This window comes from Jaculus jaculus, chromosome 8, assembly GCF_020740685.1.
Source record: "Jaculus jaculus isolate mJacJac1 chromosome 8, mJacJac1.mat.Y.cur, whole genome shotgun sequence".
Taxonomy (NCBI): Eukaryota; Metazoa; Chordata; class Mammalia; order Rodentia; family Dipodidae; genus Jaculus; species Jaculus jaculus.
Window position 1 is genome coordinate 113642167 of NC_059109.1, and position 16074 is coordinate 113658240.

The 16074-nt window shown below is 41.5% G+C and overlaps 1 protein-coding gene across 7 annotated transcripts in view; it reads right to left on the reverse strand.

Moving 5' to 3' along the window:
- Positions 1-16074, reverse strand: part of Ncoa6 (nuclear receptor coactivator 6) — a 139378-nt gene that overhangs the window by 99370 nt on the left and 23934 nt on the right. For 6 of the 7 annotated variants that reach the window (XM_045155745.1, XM_045155744.1, XM_045155743.1 and 3 more), the window contains exon 2: positions 1711-1780. The exons of the other annotated variant lie outside the window; for it this stretch is intronic. The gene's annotated coding sequence lies outside the window, so the exon portion shown is untranslated. The remainder of the gene's footprint in view (positions 1-1710; positions 1781-16074) is intronic. 7 annotated transcript variants of the gene reach the window in all.

A 16074-nucleotide genomic window follows, 5' to 3' on the forward strand; every position in this document is an offset into this window, starting at 1 on the left:
AAACTCACAGAAAGAAAAGAGAAAGAATGAGCATGACAGGAGCTCCAGCCACTGCAGAAGAACTCCAGATGCATGCACTCACTACCTTGTGTATCTGGCTTACTGGGGAACTGAACCTAGGTGCTTTGGCTTTGCAGGCAAGTGCCTTAACCACTAAGCCACAGATATTTTTTATACACACTAAATAAAAGACCGATATCTTCTACCTATTTATTTAAGAAAGAGGCAGGTAGAAGCCAGATGTGGTGGTGCACGCCTTTAATCCAAGCACTTGGGAGGCAGAGGTAAGAGGATTGCTGTGAGTTCAAGGCCACCCTGAGACACATAGTGAATTCCAGGTCAGCCTGGGTCAGAGTAAGAACTCACCTTACCCCCCCCAAAAATGGAGAGGGGGGGCAGATAGAGAAAGAAAAGAGAATGGGTGGGCTAGGACCCCTAGCCACTATAAAAAATGAACTCCAGACTCATGTGCCACCTTGTACATCTGGCTTACTTGGGTGCTGGGGAATCGAATGCTGTTGGCATTCCTGACCTCACAGTAGCTGATTACCTACTATATAAGACGTGCATAATGGTGGTGGTGTGGGGGAGATGACATCAAAATAGAAGACTAGCTGTGAAGAAAGAGCTCAGTTGAGATGGAACACAGAGGGAGGAGGACAAGTAGGATAATGGGAGGGGACTATGATCAGGGTACATGTATTATTTGTGGAGATTGTCAATAAAAAGCTAAAAAAAAATCTTTTCATCTTAAAACAACAGCAAAACGCTTGGACTCAGGTTAAGAAATAAATATAGGGCTGGGGGCTGGAGAGACGGCTTAGTCATTAAGAAACTTGCCTGCGAAGTCTAAGGACCCAGGTTCGATTCTCCAGGTCCCATGTAAGCCAGATACATATGCTGCATGTGTCTGGAGTTCTTTTGCAGTGGCTAGAGGCCCTGGCATGCCCATTCACTCTCACTCTTTCTCTCCCTCTCTCTAATAAGTAAATAGAAATACAGGGCCAGGAGGAGTGGTGACAAACACCTTTAATCCTAGCATTTGGGAGGCAGAGGTAGGAGGATTGCCAGGAGTTTGAGGTCACCCTGAGGCTACATAGTGAATCTAGGTCAGCCTGGGCTAAAAGCAAGACCCTACTTCAAAACAAGAAAACAAAACAAACAACACTATGGACTGAGGCTATGACTCAGTGGTAGAGTGCTGGTTTAGCATGCACAATGCCCTAGATTCAATTGCCAGTACTGCCAAAAGATTTTAAAGTTTCTTTCTTTTTTTCCAAGGTAGGGTCTCACTGTAGCTCAGGGTGACCTGGAACTCACTCTGTAGTCCCAGACTGGCCTTGAACTCAGTGATCTTCCTACCTCTGCTTCCGAAGTCCTGGGATTCAAGGCATGTACCATTATGCCCAGCTAAAAGTTTATTTCTATTTTTGTTTTTTTTTTTAATATTTTATTTATTTGAGAGAGGCAGATATAGAGACAGGGGTGCCAGGGCCTCTAGCCACTGCAAATGAACTCCAGATGCATGTGCCACCTTTTATATGTGGCTTATGTGGGTACTGGGGAACCAAACCAGGGTCCTTAGGCTTTGTAGGCAAGTACCTTAACCACTAAGCCATCTCTCCAGCCCTTAAGATTTATTTTTCATTCAATCCTTTAAGTTGCCTTTATAAAGTAAGCTTTCATTTGTGTTCTGTAGAATTGACAGACCTGTTTAAGAACTGTCTGAGCACTCTCAGAAAAGGCAGTCAATAGGACCCCTCTCCATTCCTCCCAGGACCTAGACAAAAAGAAAAAGGGCAAAGAGGAAAGAAGAGAAACATCAGAAGACTGAACATAAACCCAGTAAATCTACTCAGTAAAAGTTAGTGACTAGCCAAATTCCTTTTTTAAACATATTTTATTTATTTAGTTATTTATTTGGAGGGGAGGCAGATTTTGAGAATGGGTACACTAGGGCCTCCAGCCACTGTAAATGAACTTTAGATGCATGTGCTTGTTTATCTGGCTTATGTGGGGCCTGGGGAATCAAATTTGGGTCCTTAGGCTTCACAGGCAAACACCTTAACCACTAATCCGCCTCTCCAGCTCACCAAGTTCCTTTTTTTTTTTTTTTCCCCATCTTTATTTACTTATTAGAGACATGGAGAGGGAGAGGAAGGTGGGGAGGGAGAGAGAAAGAATGAATATGAATGGGCATGCCAGGGCTCTAGCCACTGTTAATGAACTCCAGATGCATGTGCTACCATGTGTATCTGGCTTATGTGGGGCCTGGAGAAGAACCGAACCTGGGTCCTTAGGCTTCACAGGTAAATATGTTCACATTTACTCATCTATACTATAAAAAGTTATTTTACAAATGACAACTATAAAAATGAAAGAGTCAGGCATGGTAGTACACACCTATAATCCCAACACTTGGAAGGCCAAGGTAGGAGAATTGCTGTGAGACTGAGGCCAGCCTGAGACTATATACTGAATTCCAGGTCACCCTCAGCTAGAGAGAGACCTACTTAAAAAAGAAAAGAAGAAGAAGAAGAAGAAGAAGAAGAAGAAGAAGAAGAAGAAGAAGAAGAAGAAGGAATGAACGAACAAGGAAATACCTGGAAAGCATGGCAGCTCTGGGCTTACCACTGCAGTTACCTCTGCCTCACCATCCATATAAGGAAATGAACCCAGACCCAGGTAACCATTGCCTAACTTTGGTATCCAGTTTTTAAATGCTCTTAACAAGGAAATACAAGTGGGTGTGGTGATACACACCTTTAATCCCAGCACTTGGGAAACGGAGGTATGTGGATCACCATGAGTTCGAGGCCACCCTGAAAGTACATAGTGAATTCCAGGTCAGCCTGGGATAGAGCAAGACCCTACCTTGATAAACAAAAACAAACAAAAAACAAGTAAGGAAATATATTAAATGATTAGTGGTCAAAATATCATAGCTTTATTTATGTATTTGGACAAGGTCTAGCTATGGTAGGTATGCTGGCCTCAAACTCAATCCTCAGCCTCCAAATTCTAGGGTTACAGGCATGGACCACCATACCTGACTTTCAAAATAGAATGTGGCAGTGTGAAAAGAGCTAGGCTGAGCATAGCAGGGTGAGCTTGCCTTGGGCACTCATTGTGGCCTAAGCTGTTATATAATTTTGGGCAGCATACAACCTATCTGAGTGAAAGTCTTAAATTATATAGAGGATACATCATCAGAGCTATAGCTAGCAAAACAGAATTTCAGATCCTTTTAAGTCTAAAAACCCTCAAGGAGCTAGGCATGATGGCACTTTTGAAGAGCATTGCAGCAAGGCAGCGAGACACACAAGTTGTGCCTCTGCCGTGGCTCTAAGACCTCCCACCTTCAGAAGTTAACCTGTGACAAATGTGGCTACCCTGCCAAATGCAACAGAAAATATAAGTGGAGTGTGAAGAGTAAGAGCCAAAACACTATGGGAATTGGGCAAATGAGGCATCTAAAATTGTCTACCACAAAATCAAGCATGGATTCTGTGAAGGAACAATACCTACACCCCAGAGGGCAGCTGCTGAAGCACTTAGTTCATCTTGAGAATGTTGCCTATCAATCATAATAAATGTTCTGATTTGAAAGAATAATATGTATGACTGGAGAGATGATGGTCCAATGCTTAAGGCACTTGTTTATAAAGCCTAATGACCCAGGTTCAATTCTCCAGTACCCACGTAAAGCCAGATGCACCAAGTGGCGCATGTATCTGGGGACTGTATTGGCTGGAAACCCTGGCATGCCCATTCTTTCTCTCTACTTGAAAATAAAATGTGTTTTTTAAAATAAGAAGAAGTAAGGCCAGACATGGTGGTGCATGCCTTTGATCCCAGCGCTTGGGAGGTAGAGGTAGAATAATCACCGTGAGTTTGAGGCCACCCTGAGACTACATGTGAAATCCAGGTCAGACTAAGCTAGAGTGAGACCCTACCTCAGAAAACCAAAATAAAATTAAATAAAAAGATGCCATTGTTTCTGCCTATGATGTTGGGCAAAGAACTATGAGCTTCCTGTTGAATATAAAATATTTGGTCTTACTTTTTGCACCTCATTTGCCATGTTCTTACCATCATTTATTTCCTTTGGGTGTTTTTCAAAAAATTCCCATAGATTAATATAAAGAAGAAAGATTTTGCTAAGGAAGTCAGGAGGAACAGAAAAACCAGCATGTCTATGTTTACATGGTATGCCAAAATGTTTTTTGTGTGGACTCTGATGTTTCTGTTCATGACTTTGTTGTTGTCTAGGCTGTATTCATAAGGTCCCAACTTATTCAGGTATTTGATTCAAGCACGTATTACACAAACTACTTGTTAAAAAGAAATTTGTAGCCAGGTGTGGTGGTGCTCGCCTTTAATCCCAGCACTCGGAAGGCAGAGGTAGGAGGATTGCCATGAGTTCAAGGCCACCCTGAGACTACATAGTGAATTCCAGGTCAACCTGGGCTAGAGTAAGACCCTACCACAAATACATACATACATACACACATAAATAAATAAATGAAGTTTGTAACTGTAACTAAAATAATTCTTTTTTTTTTTTTTTTGAGGTAGAGTCTTGCCTATACTGACCTGGAATTCACTATGTGGTTTCAGGTTGGCCTTGAACTCACAGTGATCCTCCTACCTCTGCCTCTTGAATGCCGAGATTAAAGGCATATGCTACCATGCCCCGCCTAAAATAATTCTTTAAATAAACTAATCTTCAGTCATGCATGGTGACTCACCCATTTAATATCAGCACTAAGGTAGGAAATGGTCATGAGTTCAAAGCCATCAAAGGACTGCACAGATGGCCCAGGGGGTTAAGGCACTTGGCTACAAAACCTGATGACCAGGATTTGATTCCCTAGTAACCATGTAAAGCCAGATACACAGTGCATATGCATCTGGAATTCACTTGCAGGGACTGGGGGCCCTGGCCCACCCATTCTCTCTCTCTCTCCTTTACTTGCAAATAAAAAGTAAAAAATTAATATTTAAATTTTTTAAAAAACCAGCCTAAGCTACAAAGTGAGCTCTAAGTCATCCTGGGCTAGAATGATATCTTCCCTCAAAACAAACAAATTTTCCATTTAAAATAGGAAAACAATATGTGAGAAAAAAAAACCAGCACTGTCACTATATAGGAGAATGTCCAAATTCTTTTTTAATATTTTATATTTATTTATTTATTTATTTGATAGAGAAAGAGAGGGAAGGGGAGAGAGAGAGAAAAGGGCACGCCAGGGCTTCCAGCCACTGCAGAAGAATTCCAGATGTGTGTGCCCCCTTGTGCAGCTGGCTAACGTGGGTCCTGGGGTATTGAACCTGGGTCCTTTAGCTTTACAAGCAAATACTTTAATAGCTAAACCATCCCTCCAGCCCAGGAGAATGTCCAAATAAGCTGGTAGGAGGATTGCTGTGAGTTCGGGGCCAGCCTGAGAATACATAGAGAATTCCAGGTTAGCTTGGGCCAGAGCGAGACCCTACATCCAGGGGGGGAAAAAAATGTATTAAAGATTTTAAGGCATTTAAAATATCAAGATGACTTAATTTTTTAAATTTTTTTGTTTTTTTCAAGGCAACATCTCACTGTAGTCCAGGCTGACCTGCAACTCATTCTGTAGCCCCAGGTTGGCCTTGAACTCACAGTGATCTTCCTCTCTCTGCCTCCCAACTGCTGAGATTAAAGACATGCTACCATGCCTGTCCTTTTTTATTTAAATTTTTAAAATAATATTTTATTTACAAGCAAAGTGAGAGAGGAGAAAGAGAATAGGTATGTCAGGGCCACCAGCCACTGCAAATGAACTCCATAGGTAAACACCACTTTGTGCTTTATGTGGGTATTGGGGAATCAAACCAAGACTGTTAGGCTTTACAGATAAATATCTCAACGACTGATCCATCTCTCCAGGGCCCCCTTTAAACTTTTTTATTGACAACTTTTATATATGTACACAATGTACTTTGATCAAAGCCCTCTCCCATCACTCTCTTGGCCCTACTCCTTCATACTATTTCCACTGAACTTCTTCCTTCCCCCAACCAGTTCCTCTATTGTCTTTATTTCTGCCCTCCTTCATCAAGATAACTTTATTTATTTATTTATTATTTATTTATTTATTTGAGAGCAACAGACAGAGAAAGAGGCAGAGAGAGAGAGAATGGGAGCACCAGGGCTTCCAGCCACTGCAAACAAACTCCAAACACGTGTGCCCCCTTGTGCATCTGGCTAAAGTGGGTCCTGGGGAGTCGAGCCTCAAACCAAGGTCCTTAGGCCTCACAGACAAGCATTTAACCACTAAGCCATCTCTCTAGCCCAAGATAACTTTATTATTATAGGGTTTAACATATTATTAAGCATACATTAACATGTTGAATAAAGATGGTTATGTATTTTTTTTTTTAGGGAGAAGCTTGTATGTTTGAAATTTTTGTGATAAATTATTTAAAATGTCTCCCTTCACACATGCACACAAAATTTGTATGGTATCACTATTATGACAGAAGAAAATGTTAAAAACCCATTATTAAATAGTAGCTAGTGGCAATATAAACTGGAAATTATTCTAAAGAATATGATAGGGCTGGAGAGATGGCTTAGCAGTTAAAGCGCTTGCCTGCAAAGCCAAAGGACCTCAGTTCAATTCCCCAGTACCTACGTAAGCCAGATATACAAGGTGATGCATGCATCTGGAGTTTGTTTGCAGTGGCTGGAAGCCCTGGTATGCCCATTCTCTCCCTTTCTCCCCTACTCTCTCACTCAGCCTCTTTCCTACTCTCAAATAAATAAATAAAAATATTTTAAAAAAAAGATAACGTGGTCAAAAAATAATACTCTTGGGGCCAGGTGTGTTGGCACACACCTTTAATCCTAGCACTCAGGAGGCAGAGGCAGGAGGATTACTGTGAGTTGGAGGCCAGCCTGAGACTACATAGTGAATTCCAGGTCAGCCTGGGTAATACTCTTTGTCCTAATTTTAAGTCATATTAGGGGATAGTCTAAAAGAAAAACAGGAAAGACACAAAAAAATGCTATAACAATACAACTGAGAATTCCAAAACAGAAATAAAAAACTGCAAACACCAAGTACAATTTGGTTATTTTCTACCCACTGAAAATGACCTAGGGCTGGAGAGATGGCTTTATGATTAAGGTACTTGCCTATGAAGTCTAAGGACCAGATTTAACTCTTCCAGAACCCATGTAAGCCAGATGCACAAGGTAGTGCATGCAATTGGAGTTTGTTTACAGTGGCTAGAGGCCCTGGTGCGCCCATTTTCTCCCCACTCTCTCTCATAAATAAATAAATAAATACATAAATACATAAAAATAAAAAATAAAATATTTAAAATGACACAGATATAAAAGGACATCAGTGTTACCAAATAAAAAAACTATAGATGAGGGCCTAGCTTAGCACCCTTCTCAGCTACAAACGCCTATATTAAGCTTATAAAGATTGTACAAATAATTTAATGATATTATTATGTTTATAATATTCCAACAGTTTTTGGAATTTAAAAGGGACATACGATCTTTAAAATAAAAAAGATGGGGCTAGAGATATGGCTTAGTGGTTAAGGCATTTGCCTATGAAGCCTAAGGACCCATGTTCTATTCTCCAGATCCCACATAAGCCAGACACACAAAGGTGAGGCAAACACAGGATCACACATTCCCAGTAGGTGGTGCAAGTGTCTGGCGTTTGATTGTAGTAGCTGAGGCCCTGGCATGCCAATTCTCTCTCTAAAAAATTAAAAAAATTAAAAATTAAAGATGAACCCAGGGCTGGAGAGATGGCTCAGTAGTTAAAGGCTCTTGCATGCAAAGCCTGGTGGCCTGGGTTCAATTCCCTAGAATCCATGTAAAGCCAGATGCACAGTGGCAAGTGCATCAGGAATTTCTTTGCAGTGCCCCCCCACACACACACAAAGGGGGAGAAACACCTGAAGAGTTAATCATGCTTTGAATAGAGTCCTGTTGTAGACAAAGCCAACATAAGCTACTAGTAAAAGGACATAGCAAAATAATGTATTATTAGTACATAGTCTTTCTCTATTTTTTAAAATTTTTAATTAATTTATTTGAGAGAGAAAAAGAGGGAGAGGGAGAGAGGGAGGGAAAGAGAGAGAGAGAGGGAGAGAGAATGGGCACACCAGGGCCTCCAACCACTGCAAATGAACTCCAGATGCATGTGTCCCTTGTGCATGAGTCCTGGAGAATCAAACCAGGATCCTTTGGCTTTGCAGGTGAATGCCTTAACTGCTAAGCCATCTCTCCAGCCCCTATTTTTTTCCCCATTAGGTAGCTGTTTCAAAAAATATAGAAAACTGGGGATGGAGAGATGGATCAGTGGACATAGCACTTGTCAAACAAGTGTGAACCCATGCAAAGATAGATACCATAGCTTGAGTGCCTTAGGTGAGAAGGTAGGCAAAGACAAAAGCTCACCATCCAGCTAACCTGATGAACACAGTGATGAAAAGAAACCCTGCCTTGAACAAGGTAGATGACAAGACCACCACCTGAGTTGTCTTCTAATCTCGACACAATGCCATGGTACGTGTGCCCCTGCACTCTCACACAAATCCACATGTGAGCGTGTACATACACACAGATATATAAAAAACTGAAAGTCAGGAGTGGTGGCCCACATCTGTGATCCCAGCATATGGGAGGCAGAGGTACGAGGATCGATGTGAGTTCAAGGCCAGCCTGGGGCTGCAGAATGAGCTCCAGGTCAACCTGGGTTACAGTGAATTCTTATGGGGTGGGTGGGGAGGGAAAAAGAGAAGCTTAATAAAATCCTTAGTTTCTTGAGTTATTATTTTCCCTAAGAGGGATTTCTTCTTGACTATCCTGATGAAAAGTTATTGGTATAAGCAAATAAGAATGGATATATATTTTGGTTTTTCGAGGTAGGGTCTCACTCTAGCTCAGGCTGACCTGGAATTCAATATGTAGTCTCAAGGTGGTCTCGAACTTATAGCAATCCTCCTACCTCTGCCTCTCAAGTGCTGGGATTAAAGGTGTGCACCACCATGCCTGGCTCAGGATGGATATATTAAATCAGGAACCTTCTTGTTTTTCTTTAGGGTGGTACTTATTCATGATCATCTGATCATAAAATGTCTCTAAAGCTTGAACTAGTTTACCAAAGTTTGAGCCTGTCATCTACCACCTCAAAATTCTGCACAGTGACATCCTGCCCACAAACACCTTTCATTCACCAACATGTGAATATCTTAGATGTGGCATCCATGGCCCCAACAAACTACTCTGCTTTCATCTTTCCAAAAGTCTGCAACATACCAGCAACCGGACTTCTCACTACTTCTCTGCCTAAATACTCTTTATTCTTTCTAATGGCTATCATCTGCCTAGTTCATCCCTCCTTAATCCTACTTGTTGCAACTTTACTTTTATTTATTTAGTAAATTTAAATATGTCTCTGGATCATTTTATGCCACCTGTTATAAACTGAATCATGTTTCCCAAAAGGTATGTTTAATCCATAATTCTCAGAACCTCAGAATATAAACTGATTCAAAATAGGTAATTAGTTAAAATGAGGTGATTATTGGAGGAAGGTGAGCTCTTAATTCAATGGCTCTTATCCTTATAAAAAGGGAATTTGGGCTGGAGAGATGGCTTAGTGGTTAAGCGCTTGCCTGTGAAGCCTAAGGACCCTGGTTCGAGGCTAGATTCCCCAGGACCTATGTTAGCCAGATGCACAAGGGGGTGCACATGTCTGGAGTTCGTTTGCAGTGGCTGGAAGCCCTGGTGCGCCCATTCTCTCCCCCCCTCTCTCAAGTAAATAAATAAAAATAAACAAAAGATTTTTAAAAAGAAAGGGAATTTGGACCTAGAGACAAAAACCCAGGGAGAGCTTCAGGTGACAACAGAAGAGACTGGAGTGATGCTGTAGCAAGCAAGGAGCACAGAGAACTGATGGGAGCTGAGCAGGGTGACAGAAGCCTTTAACCCCAGCATTCACAAGGCTGAGGCAGGAAGATGGAAGCATTCTGCCCAAAGTCTGAGCAACCTCAATTCAGAGTTCAGCCTTCAGAACTGCAGGAGAATAAACTTAAGTCACCCAGTTTGTAGTCACTGAAGCCCAAGAAACTAGTATTACCACCTTTACCATGAAGCTTTTCTCGTAGCCTTCCAAGCAGAAGTGATCTTTTTCTGAATACCCACTGCATTTACTGACAGAGGTAGGGGTGTGTGGGGTATGTGTGTGTGTATTGAGATAGGGTCTTGCTATGGAGCCTAGGCTGGTCTGGAACTTACTACATAGCCTAGGCTACCCTAAAATTTGTGATGATTCTCCTGCCTCAGGTTCCCAAGTGCTGGGATTATAGGCATGCACTACCATATGCAGTTTACTATCTCATTTAAAATACACTCCCTTGGGCTGGAGATGGCTTAGAGGTTTAGACACTTAGCTGCAAAGCCTAAGAACCTGGGTTCAGTTTCCTAGTACCCACGTAAGCCAGATGAACAAGGTGTCGCATATGTCTGGAGTTTGTTCAGAATAGACAGAGGCCCTGAAGCACCCATTCTATGTTTCTTTCTTTCTTTCTCTCTAATAAATAATTTTTTTAAATTTCAGCCTGAGGGGCTGGAGACATGCCTTAGCAGTTAAAGCATTTGCCTGCAAAGCTCAAGTACCCCAGTTCAATTCCCTAGGACCCACATAAGCCAGATGCACAAGGGGGCACATGCATCTGGAGTCTGTTTGCAGTGGTAAGGACTTGGTGTGCCCATTCTCTTTCTCTCTCAAATAAATAAATAAATAAAATATATTTTTAAAAAAATTCAGCCTGTAGCCGGACGTGGTAGCACATGCCTTTTAATCCCAGCACTCGGGAGGCAGAGGTAGGAGGATCGTTGAGTTCGAGGCCACCCTGAGACTACATAGTGAATTCCAGGTCAGCTTGGACTAGAGTGAGACCTCACCTAGGAAAACCAAAATAAATAAATAGCATAATAAATAATAAATAATAAATAATTCAGCCTGAGACTACACAGTGAATTCCAGGTCAGCAAGAATTAGAGGAAGACCCTGCCTCGAAAACAAACAATAAATTTAAAATTAACATAAAGTTGTAAAATAAAATAAAGTAGGGCTAGAGAGATGGCTCAGCAGTTAAGGCACTTGCCTGCAAACCCAAAGGACCCAGGTTCAATTCCCCAGGACTCAGGTAAGCCAGATGCACAAGGGGGCACCATGAGTCTGGAGTATGTAGCAGCTGAACACCCTGGTGTGCCTATTTTCTCTTCTCTCTCTCAAATAAATAAATAAAAATAAATTAAAATCTAAAAAGTAGTTTAAAATATACTCCCTTCCCCCTTTTTATGTTCATCTTTCTAGATGAATTATTTTCTGGAAGGCAGAAATTATGCTTGGTACTCTGTACCTGAGGGTACTGCATAAAAAATATTAGGGCAGGGCTGGAGAGATGGCTTAGCAGTTAAGTGCTTGCCTATGAAGCCTAAGGATCCCAGTTCAAGGCTCAATTCCCTGGGGCCCACGTAAGCCAAATGCACAAGGGGGCATATGTATCTTGGAGTTCCTTTGCAGTGGATGGAGGCCCTGGCATGCCCATTCTCTCTATCTGCCTCTTTTTCTGTTGCTCTCAAATAAATAAACAAAAAAAATTAAAAATATATACTAGGGCTGGAGAAAAGGCTTAGTGATTAAGATGCTTGCCTGTGAAGCCTAAGAACCTAGGATTTCCCAGAACCCATGTAAACCAGATGTACATGATAGTGCATGCATCTGAAGTTCATTTGCAGTGGCTAGAGGTCCTGGCACGCACACGCACGTGCTCTCTCTTTCTCTCTCATAAATAAATAAATAAAATAAAATAAAATAAAATAAAATAAAATAAAATAAAATAAAATAAAATAAAATAAAGACTGAACTGGGCATGGTGGTGCAAGCCTTTAACCCTAGCACTTGGGAGGCAGAGGTAGGACAACTGCTGTGAGTTGAAGGCCATACTGAGACTACATAGTAAATTCCTGGTGAGCCTGGACTAAAGTGAAAACCTGCCTAGAAAAACAAAACAAAACAAAACAAAAAGAACTGGACATGGTGGTGCATGTCTTTAATCCCAGCACTCAGAAGGCAGAGGTAGGAGGACTGCCATGAGTTCAAGGCTACCTTGAGAGACTACATAGTGAATTCCACATCAGCCAGGGCTAAAGCTAGACCCTACCTCAAAAAAAAAAAAAAAAAAATGCTAGGGACTAGTATGTACTAACATGTACTTTTTTTGGTCATTATTCCTTAAATAATACAATGTAATAATTATTTTCTAGTAGTATTTACATTGTGTTCTCTATGATGCAGTCTAGATAAGATTTAGAGTTTATAGGAGTTTATGTATAGGTTATATGCAAATACTAAACTACTTTAGATATAGAGAAAGTTAACATTCATGAATTCTGATACCCAAGAGTATCTGAAATTAATCCCCCATAGATATTGAAGCCCAAATATACTCATTAACTATATATGTCTATCAACATACAGTAAGCATTCAAAAATACACTATCAAAGCTGCACTTTCCCATAGTTATTCTGATCTGTTTTCCTGTGGTGCTGGGACTCTAACTCAGGGCCTTGAGCATACTAGGAAAGCACTCTACTACTGAGCAACACACACAGCCCCAAAAACTCATATTCTTTAGGAAATATTCCTAGATTCAAACTTATCATTACATCAGTATGTATGCACATTCTGCTTGACTAATATCCACAATAGGAAATGATGCTTATTTAACAAATTCATTATTTAGAAACTATTTGACTTTATTTTTTGGGGAGGGAGGAGTTTCAAGGCAGGATCTAGCTCTAACCCAGGTTTACTTAGAATTGACTATGTGGACTCAGGCTGGTCTTGAACTCACAGGACTCCTTCAACCTCTGCCTCTCAAGTGCTGGGATGAAAGGCATGTGCCACCATGCCTGGCTGACTTTTTTTTCCTAAGAAGGTCTCACTATGTAGCCCAGGCTGGGCTTGAAATCAAAATCCTCCTGCCTCAGCCCTCTAAGTGCTAAGATTATAGACATATGTCAAGATGCCTAGCCTTTCTTTTCTCTTATTAAGTCTATTAATATGCTGGTTTATTCAAAACTTTCCCAGCTTTACTGGTATTTGGTGGTTACCAATGGTGCTTTTGAATTTCCCGACTGTTTAACTTCTTTTCATAGATCACATAAAATTATGGAAAGGGATGTAATCTAATGAATAATTTTTCTCAGGAAAATTCCAAGCAGGAATGAATCACAAATTTGCAACTGTAAGACCACTGCTTGTTATTCTTTTAATTTTTTTGTTTGTTTGTTTATTTATTTGAGAGTGACAGACACATAGAAAAAGAGGCAGAAAAAGAGAGAGAATGGGTACGCCAGGGCCTCCAGCTACTGTAAATGAGCTCCAGACGCGTGCGGCCCCTTGTGCATCTGGCTAATGTGGGTCCTGGGGAATCAAGCCTTGAACTGGGGTCCTTAGTCTTAGCTGGGCTTAGCGGTTAAGGCAATTGCCTGCAAAGTCAAAGGACCCAGGTTTGATTCCCCAGGATCCACGTTAGCCAGATGCAAAAAATGGTGCACACATCTGGAGCTTGTTTACAGTAGCTGGAGGCCCCGGCACGACCATTCTCTCTCTCTGCCTCTTTCCCTCTCTCTCATAAATAAATAAAAATAAAATAATTTTTTTTAAATAATACTCAACAGCTTCAGTACCAGTATGGGTTACCTCACTGTGTGTTGGCTGGGGGGGGTTTTGATGAGATGACGCATACAGCCCTAAACGCCTGCTTATTCGAGTATGAACACCCTGAATTTGGGGTCCATCAGTATTATTAACTGACCAGTCCAACTGATACAGAATAGGCAATTTTCCACGAGTTAAAGATGTGGTTTTGGTCTTTTGCTTTATATTGTTTGTGTATACAATAGAGTATATCATCAGACTACAGGGCTGCTATTATTCCTTCCATCAACACCTTCATATTCTCTTTATGAATATAAACACACACACACACACACACCACACATTGAGCTCCTAAGGAAATGTTTACTGAGCTCTGAAGCAATAAGGGAAAGTATAAAAAGATCAACTTTTGAGGCTGGAGAGATGGCTTAGCAGTTAAGGCGCTTGCTTGCAAAGCCTAAGTACCCAGGTTCAATTCTCCAGTACCCATATAAGGCAGATGCCCAAGATGGCACATGCATCTGGAGCTTATTTGCAGTGGCTGGAGGCCCTGGCACACCCACTCTCACTCTATGTGCTCTCTTTCTCAAATAAATAAATAAAATACTTAATAAAAAAAAACCCAGATGATGGCTGGGTGTGGGGTGCATGTCTTTAATCCCAGCACTTGGGAGGCAGAGGTAGGAGGATCACTAAGAGTTCGAGGCCACCCCGAGACTGCATAGTAAATTCCAGGTCGGCCTGGACTAGAGCAAGACCCTACCTCAAAAAGGGGGAAAAAAGGGCTGGAGAGATGGCTTAGCAATTAAGCGCTTGCCTGTGAAGCCTAAGGACCCCGGTTCAAGGCTCGGTTCCCCAGGTCCCACATTAGCCAGATGCACAAGGGGGCGCACGTGTCTGGAGTTTGTTTGCAGGGGCTGGAAGCCCTGGCACGCCCATTCTCTCCCTCTCCCTCTGTCTTTCTCTCTGTGTCTGTCGCTCTCAAATAAATAAGTAAAAAGTGAACAAAAAAATATTTAAAAAAAGGGGGGGGGGAAGATGGTTAAAAAAAAAAAAGATCGGGGCTGGAGAGATGGGTTAGTGGTTAAGCGCTTGCCTGTGAAGCCTAAGGACCCCGGATCGAGGCTTGATTCCCCAGGACCCACGTTAGCCAGACGCACAAGGGGGCGCATGCATCTGGAGTTCGTTTGCAGTGGCTGGAAGCCCTGGCACGCCCATACTCTCTCTCTCTCTCTCTCTCTCTCTCTCTCTCTTTTTCTCTCTCTCTCGCTCTCACATAAATAAATAAATAAATAATTGATTTAAAAAAAAAAAAGATCGATTTTTTAAAGTTTTTTTCAAGGTAGCTCTCTCAGGCTGACCTGGAATTCACTATGTAGACTCAGGCTGGTCTTGAACTCACAGCAGTCCTCCTACCTCTGCCTCCAAAGTACTAGGATTAAAGGTGTGCACCACCAAGCCTGGCAAAGACAACCCTTAAAAAAAACCTACTAAGTAAAAAGATAATAATAATAATTAAATTAAAATGGGCTACAGAGATGACTTAGTAGTTAAATGCTTGCCGGCAAATCCTAAGGACCCAGGTTTGATTCCTCAGTACCCATGTAAACCAGATATACGGGATGGCACATATGTTTGGAGTTCATATGCAGAGGCTAGAGGCCCTGGCATACCCATTCTATCTGCCACTCTCTCTCACTCTCAAATAAATTAATAATAATAAAAACGATTAAGTAAATAAAAAGCAAATAAAGCCAGGCATGGTGGTACATGCCTTTAATCCAGCACTCGGGAGGAAGAGGCTGGAGGCTCGAGGCTGCCCTGAGACTACATAGTGAATTTCAAGTTATCCTGCACTAAAGCTAGACTCTACTTCAAAAAAAAAAAAAAAAAAAAAAAGGCAAGTAAATATAACAACACAAGTAGACATTAGAATCAAAAGGAGGCAAAAGAAAGAAGCAGAGACAGCCCGTGGCCCTCCCTCAAACAGCATCCAATCTAGTCAGCAAGGAATGGGAAGGTAATCCAGTTCCATCTCCCCTTCTCCCCATGCTGGTTCTGTAGTTTGTAAGGTTTTCTTGCCTAATAAACAATTTTCATTATCTCACTATATGGCTAAAAACTGTTTTTATTTTGAGGTAAGGTTTTGCTCTAGCCCAGACAGACCTGTAATTTACTATTTACTCTCAGGCTGGTCTTGAACTCACAGTGATCCCTCCTATCTCTGCCTACCAAGTGCTGAGATTAAAGGCATGCACCACCATGCCCAGCTATGGCTAAAAACTTTTGACGGATTCCAGCTATAGTCAGACAAGCCAAAAATTTTCAGTT